The sequence below is a fragment of the Pongo pygmaeus genome, chromosome 21 (assembly GCF_028885625.2).
Source record: "Pongo pygmaeus isolate AG05252 chromosome 21, NHGRI_mPonPyg2-v2.0_pri, whole genome shotgun sequence".
NCBI lineage: Eukaryota > Metazoa > Chordata > Mammalia > Primates > Hominidae > Pongo > Pongo pygmaeus.
This window is the reverse complement of record NC_072394.2, coordinates 21,278,156-21,290,778: the sequence shown is the minus strand read 5'-3', so window position 1 is coordinate 21,290,778 and position 12,623 is coordinate 21,278,156.

Below are 12,623 nucleotides of genomic sequence, written 5' to 3'. Positions count from 1 at the left end.
AAAGGATTCTCCAACACTGCTGCTGACTTCTGAGGTTTTGTCCTTCACTTAGGATTCCAGAACACTGCTCCTGGCTTCTGAGTGTTTCTCCCTCACATGGAATTACAGAACCCCGTTATGAAGTTCTGAAAGTTTGTCGCTCACGTAGGATTCCAGAACACTGCTGCTGGGTTCTGAGTGTTTCACCCAAAGATAGGATTCCAGAACACTGCTACGAGGTTCTGAATGTTTGTCCCTCACAAAGGATTCTAGAACACTGCTGTTGGGTTCTGAGTGTTTGTCCCTCACAAAGGATTCAAGAACACTGCTGCTGGGTTCTGTGTGTTTGTCCCTCACATAGGATTCCATAACACTGCCGCTGGTTTCTGAGTGTTTGTCCCTCACTTAAGATTCCAGAACACTGCTGCTGGCTTCTTAGTGTTTGTTCCACATATGGAACTCCAGAACACTGCTACGAAGTTCTGACAGTTTGTCCCACAAATAGGATTCCAGGACACTGCTGCTGAGTTCTGAGTGTTTGTCCCTCAGATACGATTCCACAACACTGATGCTGGTTTCTGAGAGTTTGTCCCTCACATAAGATTCTACAACACTACTACAAGATCTGAATATTTATCCCTCACAAAGTGTTCCAACAGTGCTACTTGATTCTGAGTGTTTGTCCCTCATATTGAATTCCAGAACAATGCTACGAGGGTCTGAATGTTTTTCCCTCACATAGGATTCCAGAACAATGTTAGGAGGGTGAGAATGTTTTTCCCTCCCATAGGATTCCACAACACTGCTGCTGGGTTCTGAGTGTTTTTCACTCATATAGGATTCCAGAGCACAGCTACGAGGGTCTGAACGTTTTTCCCTCACATAGGATTCCAGAAGACTGTTACGAGGTTCTGAATGTTTTTCCCTCACAAATGATTGTAGAACACTGCTACTGGGTTCTGTTTGCTTGTCCGTCACACAGAATTCCAGAGCACTGCTGCAGATTTGTTAGTGTTTGTCCCTCACATAGGATTCCAGAACAACTCTCCGAAGTTCTGAATATTTGCCCATATATAGGATTCCAGTACGCAGTGGCTGGATTCTGAGTGTTTATCCCTCACATAGGATAACAGAACACTTCTACGAGATTCTGAATGTTTGTCCCTCAGAAAGAATTCTGGAACACTGCTGCTGGATGCTGGGTGTTTGTCCCTCACAAAGTATTCTAGAATACTGCTGCTGGTTTCTGAGTGTTTGTCCCTCACTTAGGATTCCAGAACACTGCTGCTGGCTTCTGAGTGTCCCTCTCATAGAATTCCAGAACACTGCTATGAAGCTCTGCAAGTTTGTCCCTCACATAGGATTTCAGAACACAGCTTATGGGTTTTGAGTGTTTGTTCCTCTCATAGGATTCCAAAACACTGCTGCCGGGTTTGAGTGTTTGTCCCTCACATAGGATTCCAGAACACTGCTAAGAGGGTATGAAGGTTTATCAATCACAAAGGGTCCCAGAACACTGCTACTGTGTTCTGAGGGTTTGTCCCTCATACTGGATTCCAGAACAATGCTTCGAGGGTCTGAAAGTGTTTCCCTCACATAGGATTACATAACACTGTTATGAGGGTGTGAATGATTTTCCCTCCCAACGGATTCCAAAGCACAGCTGCAGGGTTATGAGTGTTTGTCCCTCACATGGGATTCTAGAACACTGCTGCGGGGTTCTGAGTGTTTGTCCCTCACATAGTATTCCAGAACACTGTTACAAAGTTCGGAAAGTTTGTCACTCACATAGGATTACAGAACAAGTCTACAAGGTTCTGAGTGTTTGTCCCTCACTTAGGATTCCAGAACACTGCTTCTGGGTTCTGAGTGTTTGTCCCTCACGTAAGTTTCCAGAACACTGCTACGAGTGTCTGAATGTTTATCCCTCACAAAGAGTTCCAGAACACTACTACCGGGTTCTGAGTGTTTGTCCCTCATATAGGATTCCAGAACACTGCTACGAGGGTATGAATGATTTTCCCTCACATAGGATTCCAGAACACTACTACGAGAGTCTGAATGTCTTTCCCTCAGAAAGGATTGTAGAACACTCCTACTGGGTTCTGTTTGTTTGTCCCTCACAAAGGATTCCAGAGCACTGCTGCAGATTTCTTAGTGTTTGTCCCTCACATAGGATTACAGAACACAGCTACGAGGTTCTGAATGTCTTTCCCTCGCAAATATTCCAGAACACTGCTGCTGGGTTCTGTGTGTTTGTCCCTCACATAGGATTCTAGAACACTGCTACTGAATTCTTAGTGTTTGTCCCTCACATAGGATTCCAGAACACTGCTGCTGGGTTCTGAGTGTTTTTCCCTGGCTTAGGATTCCAGAACACCACTGCTTGGTTCTGATTGTTTGTTCCTCACATAGAAATCCAGAACACTGCTACGAAGTTCGGAAAGTTTGTCGCTCACATGGGATTCCAGAACACTGCTGCTGTGTTATGAATGTTTGTACCTCACATAGGATTCCAGAACACTGCTGCTGGGTTATGAGTGGTTTTCACTCACATAGGATTCCAAAACACTGCTGCTGGGTTCTGAGTGTTTTTCCCTGGCTTAGGATTCCAGAACACCACTGCTTGGTTCTGATTGTTTGTCCCTCACATAGAAATCCAGAACACTGCTACGAAGTTCGGAAAGTTTGTCGCTCACATGGGATTCCAGAACACTGCTGCTGTGTTATGAGTGTTTGTCCCTCACATAAGATTCCAGAACACTGCTTCTGGGTTCTGAGGATTTGTCCCTCACATGGGATTGCAGAACACTGCTGCTGGTTTCTGAGTGTTTGTCCCTCACAAAGGATTCCAGAATACTGCTACTGGGTTGTCAGTGCTTGTCCCTCACATAGGATTCCGGAATACTGCTACTGGGTTGTCAGTGCTTGTCCCTCACATAGGATTCCAGAACACTGCTACGAGGGTCTGAATGTTTGTCCATCACATAGGATTGATTACAGAACTCTTCTACGAGTGTCTGAATGTTTGTCCCTCAGATAGGATTCCAGAGCACAGTTTCTGGGATCTGAATGATTGTCCCTCACATAGGATTCCAGAACACTGCTGCTGGGTTCTGAGTGTTTATCCCTCACATAGGATTCCAGAACACTGCTGCTGGTTTCTGGGTGTTTGTCCCTCACGTATGATTCCCAAACACTGCTGCGAGGTTCTGAATGTTTGTCCCTCAAAGAGCATTTCCGAACAGTGCTATGAGGGTCTGAATGCTTGCCTTCACGTAGGATTCAAAAACATTACTGCGGGTTTCTGAGAGTTTGGTCCTCACATAGGATTCCAGAAAACTGCTCTGAGTGTCTGAGGGTTTGACCCTCACATGGAATTCCAGAACACTACTGCTGGGTTTTGAGTGTCTGTCCCTCACATGGGATTCCAGAATACTGCTATTGGGATCTGAGTGTTCTCCCTTACATAGAATTCCAGAATACTGCTGCTGGGTTCTGAGTGTTTGTTCCTTACGTAGGATTCCAGAAAACTGCTTCAACTCTCTGAATGTTTGTCCCTCACAAAGGATTCTAGAACACTGCTGCTGGGTTCTGAGTGCTTGTCACTCACATACGATTCCAGAACACGGCTGCTGGGTTCTGCGTGTTTGGCCCTCACATGGGTTCCAGAACACCGCTGTTGGGTTCAGAGTACTTGTCCCTCAGATAGGAGTCCAGAACACTGCTACGAGGTTCTGAATGTTTGTCCATCACAAATAATTCCACTGCACTTCTGCTGCGTTCTGAGTGTTTGTCCCTCACGTAAGATTCCAGAACACTGCTGCTGGTTTCTGTTTGTGTGTCCCTCACAAAGGATTACATAGCACTGCTGCGAGGTTGTGAATGTTTTTCCCTCAAGAAGGATTCCAGAACACTGTTACTGGACTCTGTTTGTTCCTCACAACGGATTCCAGAACACCACTACTGGTTTCTGAGTGTTTGTTCCTCACAGAGGATTCCAGAACACTTCTACGATTGTCTGAATGTTTGTCCCTCAGATCGGATTCCAGAACACAGTGCCTGTGTTCTGAGTGTTTTTCCCTCACATAGGATTGCAGAAAACCGCTGCTGAGTTGTGAGTGTTTGTCACTCACATAGGATTCCAGAACAGTGCTGCTGGGTTCTGAGTGTTAGTTCCTAACATAGGATTCCGGAACACAGCTGCTGTGTTCTCTGTGTTTCTCTCTCACATAGGATTCCAGAACAATGTTGCTTGGTTCTGAGTGTTTCTCCCTCACAAAGGATTCCAGAAGACTGCTACTGGGTTATGAGTGTTTGTCCCTCACATAGGATTCCAGAACACAGCTACTAATGTCTGAATGTTTGTCCATCACAAAGGACTCCAGAAAACTGCTGCTGAGTTCTGAGTGTTTGTACCTCACATAGGATTCCAGAACACTGCTTCGAGTGTCTGAAAGTTTGTCCCTCACAGAGGATTCTAGGACACTTCTGCTGGGGTCTGAGTGCTTGTCACTCACATAGGATTCCAGAACACGGCTGTTGGGTTAAGAGTGTTTGTCTTTCACACAGGATTACAGAACACTGCTAAGTGCTTCTGAATGTTTGTACCTCACAAAGGATTCCAGCACACTGCCGCTGGATTCTGATTGTTTTTCCCTCACATAGGATTCCAGAACGCTGCTGCTGGTTTCTCTTTGTTTGTCCCACACAAAGGATTACAGGGCATTGCTGCTGGGTTCTGAGTGTTTGTCCCTCACATAGGATTCCAGAACACTGCTTCGAGTGTCTGAAGGTTTATTCCTCACAAAGGACTCTAGAACACTACTTCTGGGTTCTGAGTATTTGTCCCTCACATGGGATTCCAGAACACTGCTGCAAGGTTCTGAGTGTTTCTCTGTCACAAAGGATTCCAGTACAATATTGCTGGGTTCTGACTTTTTGTCTCTCACGTAGGATTCCAGAACACTGCTGTTGGGTTCTGTTCGTTTGTCCCTCAGAAAAGGATTCCAGAACACTGCTGCTGGTTTCTCAGTGTTTGTCCGTCACATGGGATTCCAGAACACTTCTGCGGGTGTCTGAATATTTGTATCTCATATAGGACTCCAGAACATAGTGGCTGGGTTCTGAGTGTTTGTCTCTCACATAGGAATCCAGAACACTGGTGCAGGGTTCTGAGTGTTTGTCTCTCACATAGGAATCCAGAACACTGGTGCAGGGGTCTGAGTGTTTGTCCCTCACATAGGATTCCAGAACACTGCTGCTGGGTTCTGAGTGTTTGTCCCTCACATAGGATTCCAGAACACTACTGCTTTGTTCTCAGTGTTTATCCCTCACATGGGATTCCAGAAAATTGCTGCTGTGTTCAGAGTGTTTGTCCCTCACATACGATTATAGAACACTGCTACAGGGTTCTGAAAGTATGTCCCTCACAAATGATTCTAGAACACTGCTGCTGAGTTTTGAGTGTTTATCCCTCACAGAGGATCCTAGAACGCTGCAGGTGGGTTCCGAGTGTTTGTCCCTTATATTGTATTACAAAACACTGCCCCTGGGTTCTGAGTGTTTTTCCCTCACATAGGATTCCAGAACAGTGCTGCGAGGTTCTGAATGTTTTTCTCTCACAAAGGATTCCAGAAAAATGCTGCTGGGTTCTGTTTTTTTGTCCCTCACAAAGGATTCAAGAGCACTACTGCTGGTTTCTGTGTGTTTTTCCCTCACATAGCATTCCAGAACACTTCTACGAGTGTCTGAATATTTGTCCGTCGGATAGGATTCCAGAACACAGTGGCTGGGTTTTGAGTGTTTGTCCCTCACATAGGATTCCAGAAAAATGCGGCTGGGTTCTGAGTGTTTGTTCCTCACGTAGGATTCCAGAACACTGCTGCTGGGTTCTGTGTGTTTGTCCCTCACATAAGATACTATAACACTTCTGCTGGATTCTTAGTGTCTGTCCATCACATAGGATTACAGAACAGTGCTACGAGGGTCTGAATATTTCTCTGTCACAAAGGATTCCAGAACAGTGCTGATGGGTTCCGACTGTTTGTCTGTCATGTAGGATTCCAGAACACTGCTTCGGGGGTCTGAATGTTTGTCCCTCACAAAGGATTCTAGTACATTGATGGTGAGTTCGGAGTGTTTGTCACTCATATATGATTCCAGAACACTGCTGGGGGCTTCTGAGTATTTGTCCCTCACAAACGATTCCAGAACACTGCTTGGAGTTTCTAAATGTTTGTCCCTCACAAAGGATTCCAAAACACTGCTGCTGGTTTCCGTTTGTTTGTCCTCCACGACGGATTCCAGAACACTGCTGCTGGGTTCTGAGTGTTTGTCCCTCACATAGGATTGCAGAACTCTTCCATGAGTGTTTGAATGTTTGTCCCTCAGATAGGATTCCAGAACAGAGTGGCAGGGTTCTGAGTGTTTGTTCCCCGTATAGGATTCCAGAACACTGCTATGAAGTTTGGAATGGTTGTCATTCACTTAGTATTCCAGAACACTGCTTCAGGGTTCTGAGTGTTTGTCTCTCACATAAAATTCCAGAATACTGCTTCGAATGTCTGAATGCTAGTCCATCACAAAGGATTCTAGAAGACTGCTGCTGGGTTCTTAATGTTTGTCACTCACTTATGATTCCAGAACACTTCTGCAGGGTTCTGATTATTTGTCCCTCACAATGGATTCCAGAACACTGCTGCTGGTTTCTGAGTGTTTGTCCCTCACAGAGGATTCCAGAACACGTCTGCAGGGTTCTGAGTGTTTGTCCCTCACAGAGGATTCCAGAACACGTCTGCAGGGTTCTGAGTGTTTGTCCCTCACAGAGGATTCCAGAACACTGCTTCGAGTGTCTGAATGTTTGTCCCTCACAAAAGATTCCAGAACACTGCTACTGGGTTCTGAGTGTTTGTCCCTCACATAGGATTCCGGAACACTTCTGCAGGGTTCTGAGTGTTTGTCCCTCACATAGGATTCCAGAACTCTGCTTCAAGTGTCTGAATGTTTGTCCCTCAAAAAGGATTCGAGAACACTGCTGCTCGGTTCTGAGTGTTTGTCCCTCACAGAGGATTCCAGAACACTGTTACTGGGTTCTGAGTGTTTGTCCCTCACATAGGAGTCCAGAACACTTCTGCAGGGCTCTGAGTGTTTGTCCCTCACATAGGATTCCAGAACTCTGCTTCAAGTGTCTGAATGTTTGTCCCTCAAAAAGGATTCGAGAACACTGCTGCTGTTTTCTGAGTGTTTGACACTCACATAGGATTCCAGAACTTGGCAGCTGGTTTCTGAGTGTTTGTCCCTCACATGGGATTCCAGAACACTGCTTCTGGGTTAAAAGTGTTTGTCCCTCACATAGGATTCCAGAGCACTGCTGCTAGGTTCTGAGTATTTGTTCTTCACATAGGATTCCAGAACACTTCTACGAGTTTCTGAAGTTTTTTACCTCCAAATGATTCTAGAACAGTGTTGCTGCGTTCTGAGTATTTGTCCCTCTCATGGGATTCTGGAACATTGCTGATGGGTTCTGAATGTTTGTCACTCACATAGGATTGCAGAACACTGCTGCGAGAGTGAGAATGTTTTTCCTTCACAAAGGATTACAGAACACTCCTGCTGGGTTCTGTTTGTTTATCCCTCACAAAGGACTCCACAGCATCGCTGCTTCTTTCTGAGTGTTTGTCCCTCACAGAGCATTTCACAACAGTGCTTCGAGTGTCTGAATGTTTGTCCCTCACAAAGGATTCCAGAGCACTGCTACTGGGTTCTGAGTGTTTGTCCCTCACATAGGATTCCAGAACATTTCTGCAGGGTTCTGAGTGTTTGTCCCTCACATAGGAATACAGAACTCTGCTTCGAGTGTCTGAATGTTTGTCCCTCAAAAAGGATTCGAGAACACTGCTGCTGGGTTCTGAGTGTTTGACACTCACATAGGATTCCAGACATTGGCAGCTGGGTTCTGAGTGTTTGTCCCTCACATGGGATTCCAGAACACTGCTTCTGGGTTAAAAGTGTTTGTCCCTCACTTAGGATTCCAGAGCACTGCTGCTGGATTCTGAGTATTTGTCGCTCACATAGGATTCCAGAACACTGATACGAGAGTCTGAAGTTTTGTCCCTCACAAAGGATTCTAGAACACTGCTGCTGCATTCTGAGTATTTGTCCCTCTCATAGGATTCCGGAACATTGCCGATGGGTTCTGAGTGTTTGTCACTCACATTGGATTGCAGAACACTGCTGCAAGAGTGAGATTGTTTTTCCTTCACAAAGGATTACAGAACAATCCTGCTAGGTTCTGTTTGTTTGTCCCTCACAAAGGACTCCAGAGCATCGCTGCTTGTTTCTGAGTGTTTGTCCCTCACAGAGGATTCCAGAACACTTCTACGATTTTCTGAATATTTTCGCCTCTGGCAGGATTCCAGAACACACTGGCTGGGTTCTGAGTGTTTGTCCCTCACATGGGATTCCAGAACACTGCAGCTGGTTTCTGAGTGTTTGTTCTTCACATAGGATTCCAGAATTCTGCTACTGGGTTCTGAGTGTTTGTTCTTCACATGGGGTACAAGAACACGACCGCTGAGTTCTGAGTGTTTGTCCTAACATTGGATGCCAGAACAGTGCTACGAGGGTTTGAATGTTTGTCTGTCAGAAAGGATTCCAGAACACTGCTGCTTGGTTCTTAGTATTTGTCGATCACGTAGGATTGCAGAACACTGCTTTGATGGTCGGAATGTTTGCCCCTCACAAAGTATTCTAGAAACTGCTGCTGGGTTCTCAGTGTTTGTCACTCACGTATGATTCCAGAACACTGCTAGGAGGTTCTAAATGTTTATGCCTCACATAGGATTCCAAAACACTGCTGCTGGGTTCTGTTTGTTTGTCCTTCACAAATGATTCCAGTACACTGCTGCTGGTTTCTGAGTATTTGCCCTTTACATAGGATTCCAGAACACTTCTACGAGTGTCTGAATGTTTGTCCCTCAGATAGGATTCCAGAACACAGTGGCTGGGTTCTGAGTGTTTGTCCCCTAAATAGGATTACAGAACACTACTACGAAGTTCTGAATGTTTGTCACTCACATAGGATTCCAGAAGACTGCTGCAGGTTTCTGAGTGTTTGTCCCTCACATAGGATTACAGAACACTGCTGCTGGGTTCTGAGTGTTTGTCCCTCATATAGAATTCCAGAACAATTCTGCTGGGTTCTCAGTGTTTCTACCTCATGTAAGATTCCAGAACACTGCTGCTGGGATCTAAGTATTTGTTCCTCACAAAGAATTACAGAACACTGCTACTGGGTTCTGAGTGTTTGTCCCTCACATAGGATTCCTGATCCCTGCTACGAGGGTCTGAATGCTTGTGCATCACAAAGGATTCCAGAACACTCCTGCTAAGTTCTGAGTGTTTGCCCCTTCATTAGGAATCCAGAAAACTGCTTCGAGAGTCTGAAAGTTTGTGCCACAAAAAGGATTCTAGAACATTGCTGCTGAGTTCTGAGTGTTTGTCACTTACATAGGAATCCAGAACACGGCTGCTGAGTTCTGAGTGTTTTTCCCTCACAATGGATTCCAGACCACTGCTGCTGGGTTCTGAGTGTTTGTCCACAACATAGGGCTGCAGAACAGTGCTACAAGGCTCTGAATGTTTTTCCCTCACAAATGATTCTAGAACACTGTTGCTGGTTTCTTAGTGTTTGTCACTCACATTGGATTCCAGATCACGGCTGCTGGGTTCTGAGTGTTTGTCCCTCAAATGGAATTCGTGAACACTGCTGCTGCGTTAAGAGTGTTTGTCCCTCACATAGGATTGCAGAACACGGCTACGAGGTTCTGAATGTTTGTCCCACACGAAGAATTCCAGAACACTGTCTCTGGGTTCTGAGTGTTTGTCCCTCACCTAGGATTCCAGAACTCTGCTGCTTGGTTCTGTTTGTTTGTCCCTCACAAGGAATTCCAGAGCACTGCTGCTGGGTTCTGAGTGTTTGTCCCACACATGGAATTAGAAAACACTGCTGCTGGGTTCAGAGTGTTTGTCCCTCACATAGGATTCCATAACACGGCCACGAGGGTCTGAATGTTTTTCCTCACAAAGATTCCAGAAAACCGCTTCTGGGTTCTGTTTTTTGGTCCCTCACAGAGGATTCCAGAGCACTGCTGCTGGTTTCTTCGTGTTTGTCCCTCACATTGGATTCCAGAACACGTCTACGAAGGTGTGAATGTTTGTCTCTCAGATAGGATTCCAGTACACAGTGGTTGGGTTCTGAGGGTTTGTTCCTCAGATGGGATTAGAGAACCCTGCTGCTGGGTTCTGAATGTTTGTCCCTCACATAGGATTCCAGAACACTGCTGCTGGGTTCTGAGTGTTTGTCGTTACATAGGATTCAGGAAAACTGCTAGTAGGGTCTCAATGTTTGTCGATCACAATGGATTCCAGAACACTGCTGCTGGGATCTGAGTATTTGTTCCTCACATAGGATTCCAGAACATTGCTTCGAGGGTCTGAATGTTTGTCCCTAACAAATAATTCTATAACACTGCTGATGGCTTCTGAGTGCTTGTCAGTCACATGGGATTGGAGAACACTGCTGCTGGTTTCTGAGAGTTTGTCCCTCACATAGGATTGCACAACACAGCTATAAGGTTCTGAATGTTTCTCCCTCACAAAGGATTCCGCAACACTGCTGGTGGGTTCTGAGTGTTTGTCCCTCACATAGGATTCCAGAACACTGCTTCTGGGTTCTGAGTGTTTGTCCCTCACATAGGATTCCAGAACACTACTCCTTTGTTCTGAGTGTTTATCTCTCATGTAGGATTCCTGAACAATGCAGCCGAATTCTGAATGTTTGTCCATCACAATGGATTCCAGAACACTGCCGCTGGGTTCTGAGTGCTTGTCCCTCACATATGATTCCAGAACACTGCTAGGAGGTTCTGAATGTTTGTCTCTCACGTAGGATTCCAAAACACTGCTGCTGGGTTCTGAGTGTTCGTCCCTCACATATGATTCCAGAACAGTGCTAGGAGGTTCTGAATGATTGTCTCTCACGTAGGATTCCAAAACACTGCTGCTGGGTTCTGAGTGTTTGTCCGTCATATAGGATTCCAGAACACACCTACGAGGGTCTGAGTGTTTTTCTGTCAGAAGGAATTCCATAACATTGCTACTGGTTTCTGTTTGTTTGTCCCTCACGTACAAATCTGGAACACTGCTGCTAGGTTCTGAGGGTTTGTCCCTCACATAGAATACCAGAACACTGCTGCTGAGATCTGAGGGTTTGTCCCTTACACGGGATTCCAGAACACTGCTACGAGTGTCTGAATGATTATCCCTCACAAAGGATTCCAGAGCACTGCTGCTGGGATCTGTTTTTTGCTACCTCACAAAGGAATCCAGAGCACTGCTGTTGGTTTCAGAGAATTTTTCCCTCACATAGGATTCCAGAACACTTCTACGATTGTCTGAATGTTTGTCCCTAAAATAGGATTCCCGAACACAGTGTTTTGGTTGTGAGTGTATGTCCTTCACATAGGATTCCAGAACACTGCTGCTGGGTTGTGAGTGTTTGTTCTTCACATAGGATTCCGGAACACAGCTGCTGGGTTCTGACTGTTTGTTCCTCACATAGGATTCCCTAACACTGCTGCGGGGTTCTGAGTGTTTCTCCTTCACATAGAATTCCAGAACACTGCTACACGGGTCTGCATGTTTGTCCATCACAAAAGATTCCAGAACATTGCTGCTGGGTTCTGAGTGTTTGCTCCTCAGCTGTGATTCCAGAATACCGCTTGGAGGGTCTGAATATTTGTCTCTTAAAAAGGATTCTAGAACACTGCTGCTGGTTTCTTAGTGTTTTTCAATTGCGTAGGATTCCATAAAACTGCTGCTTGGTTCTGAGTGTTTGACACTCACATAGCATTCCAGAATACGGCTGCTGGGTTCTGAGTGTTTGTCCCTCACATAGGATTCCAGAACACTGCTTCTGGGTTCAGAGTGTTTGTCCCTCACATACTATTACAGAACACTGCTACCAGGTTTTGAATGTTTGTCCCTCACAACGGATTCCAGAACACTGCTGCTGGGTTCTGAGTGTTTGTCCCTCACATAGGATTCAAAACACTACTTCGAATGTCTGAATGTTTGTCTCTCACAAGGGATTCTGGAACACTGCTGCTGGGTTCTGAGTGTTTGTTATTCGCATAGGATTCCCGAACACTGCTGCTGGGTTGTGAGTGTTTGTCACACACGTAGGATTTCAGAACACTTCTGCTGGGTTCTGTGTCTTTGTCCATCATGTAGTATAAAACAACACTGCTCCTGGGTTTTGAGTGTTTTTCCCTCACATACGATTCCAGAACACTGATGCTGTTTTCTGAGTGTTTGTCTCTCACATAGGAATCCAGAACACTGCTGCTGGATTCTGAGTGTTTGTCCCTCACACAGGATTCCAGAACACTGCTGCTAGGTTCTGAGGGTTTGTCTCTCACCTAGAATTCCATAACACTGCTGCTGGGTTCTGAGGGTTTGTACCTCACATAGGATTCCAGAACACTTCTATGAGGGTCTGAATGTTTGTCCCTCACACAGCATTCCAGAACAGTGCTATGAGGGTCTGAGTGTTTGTCCATCAGATAGGATTCCAGAACACT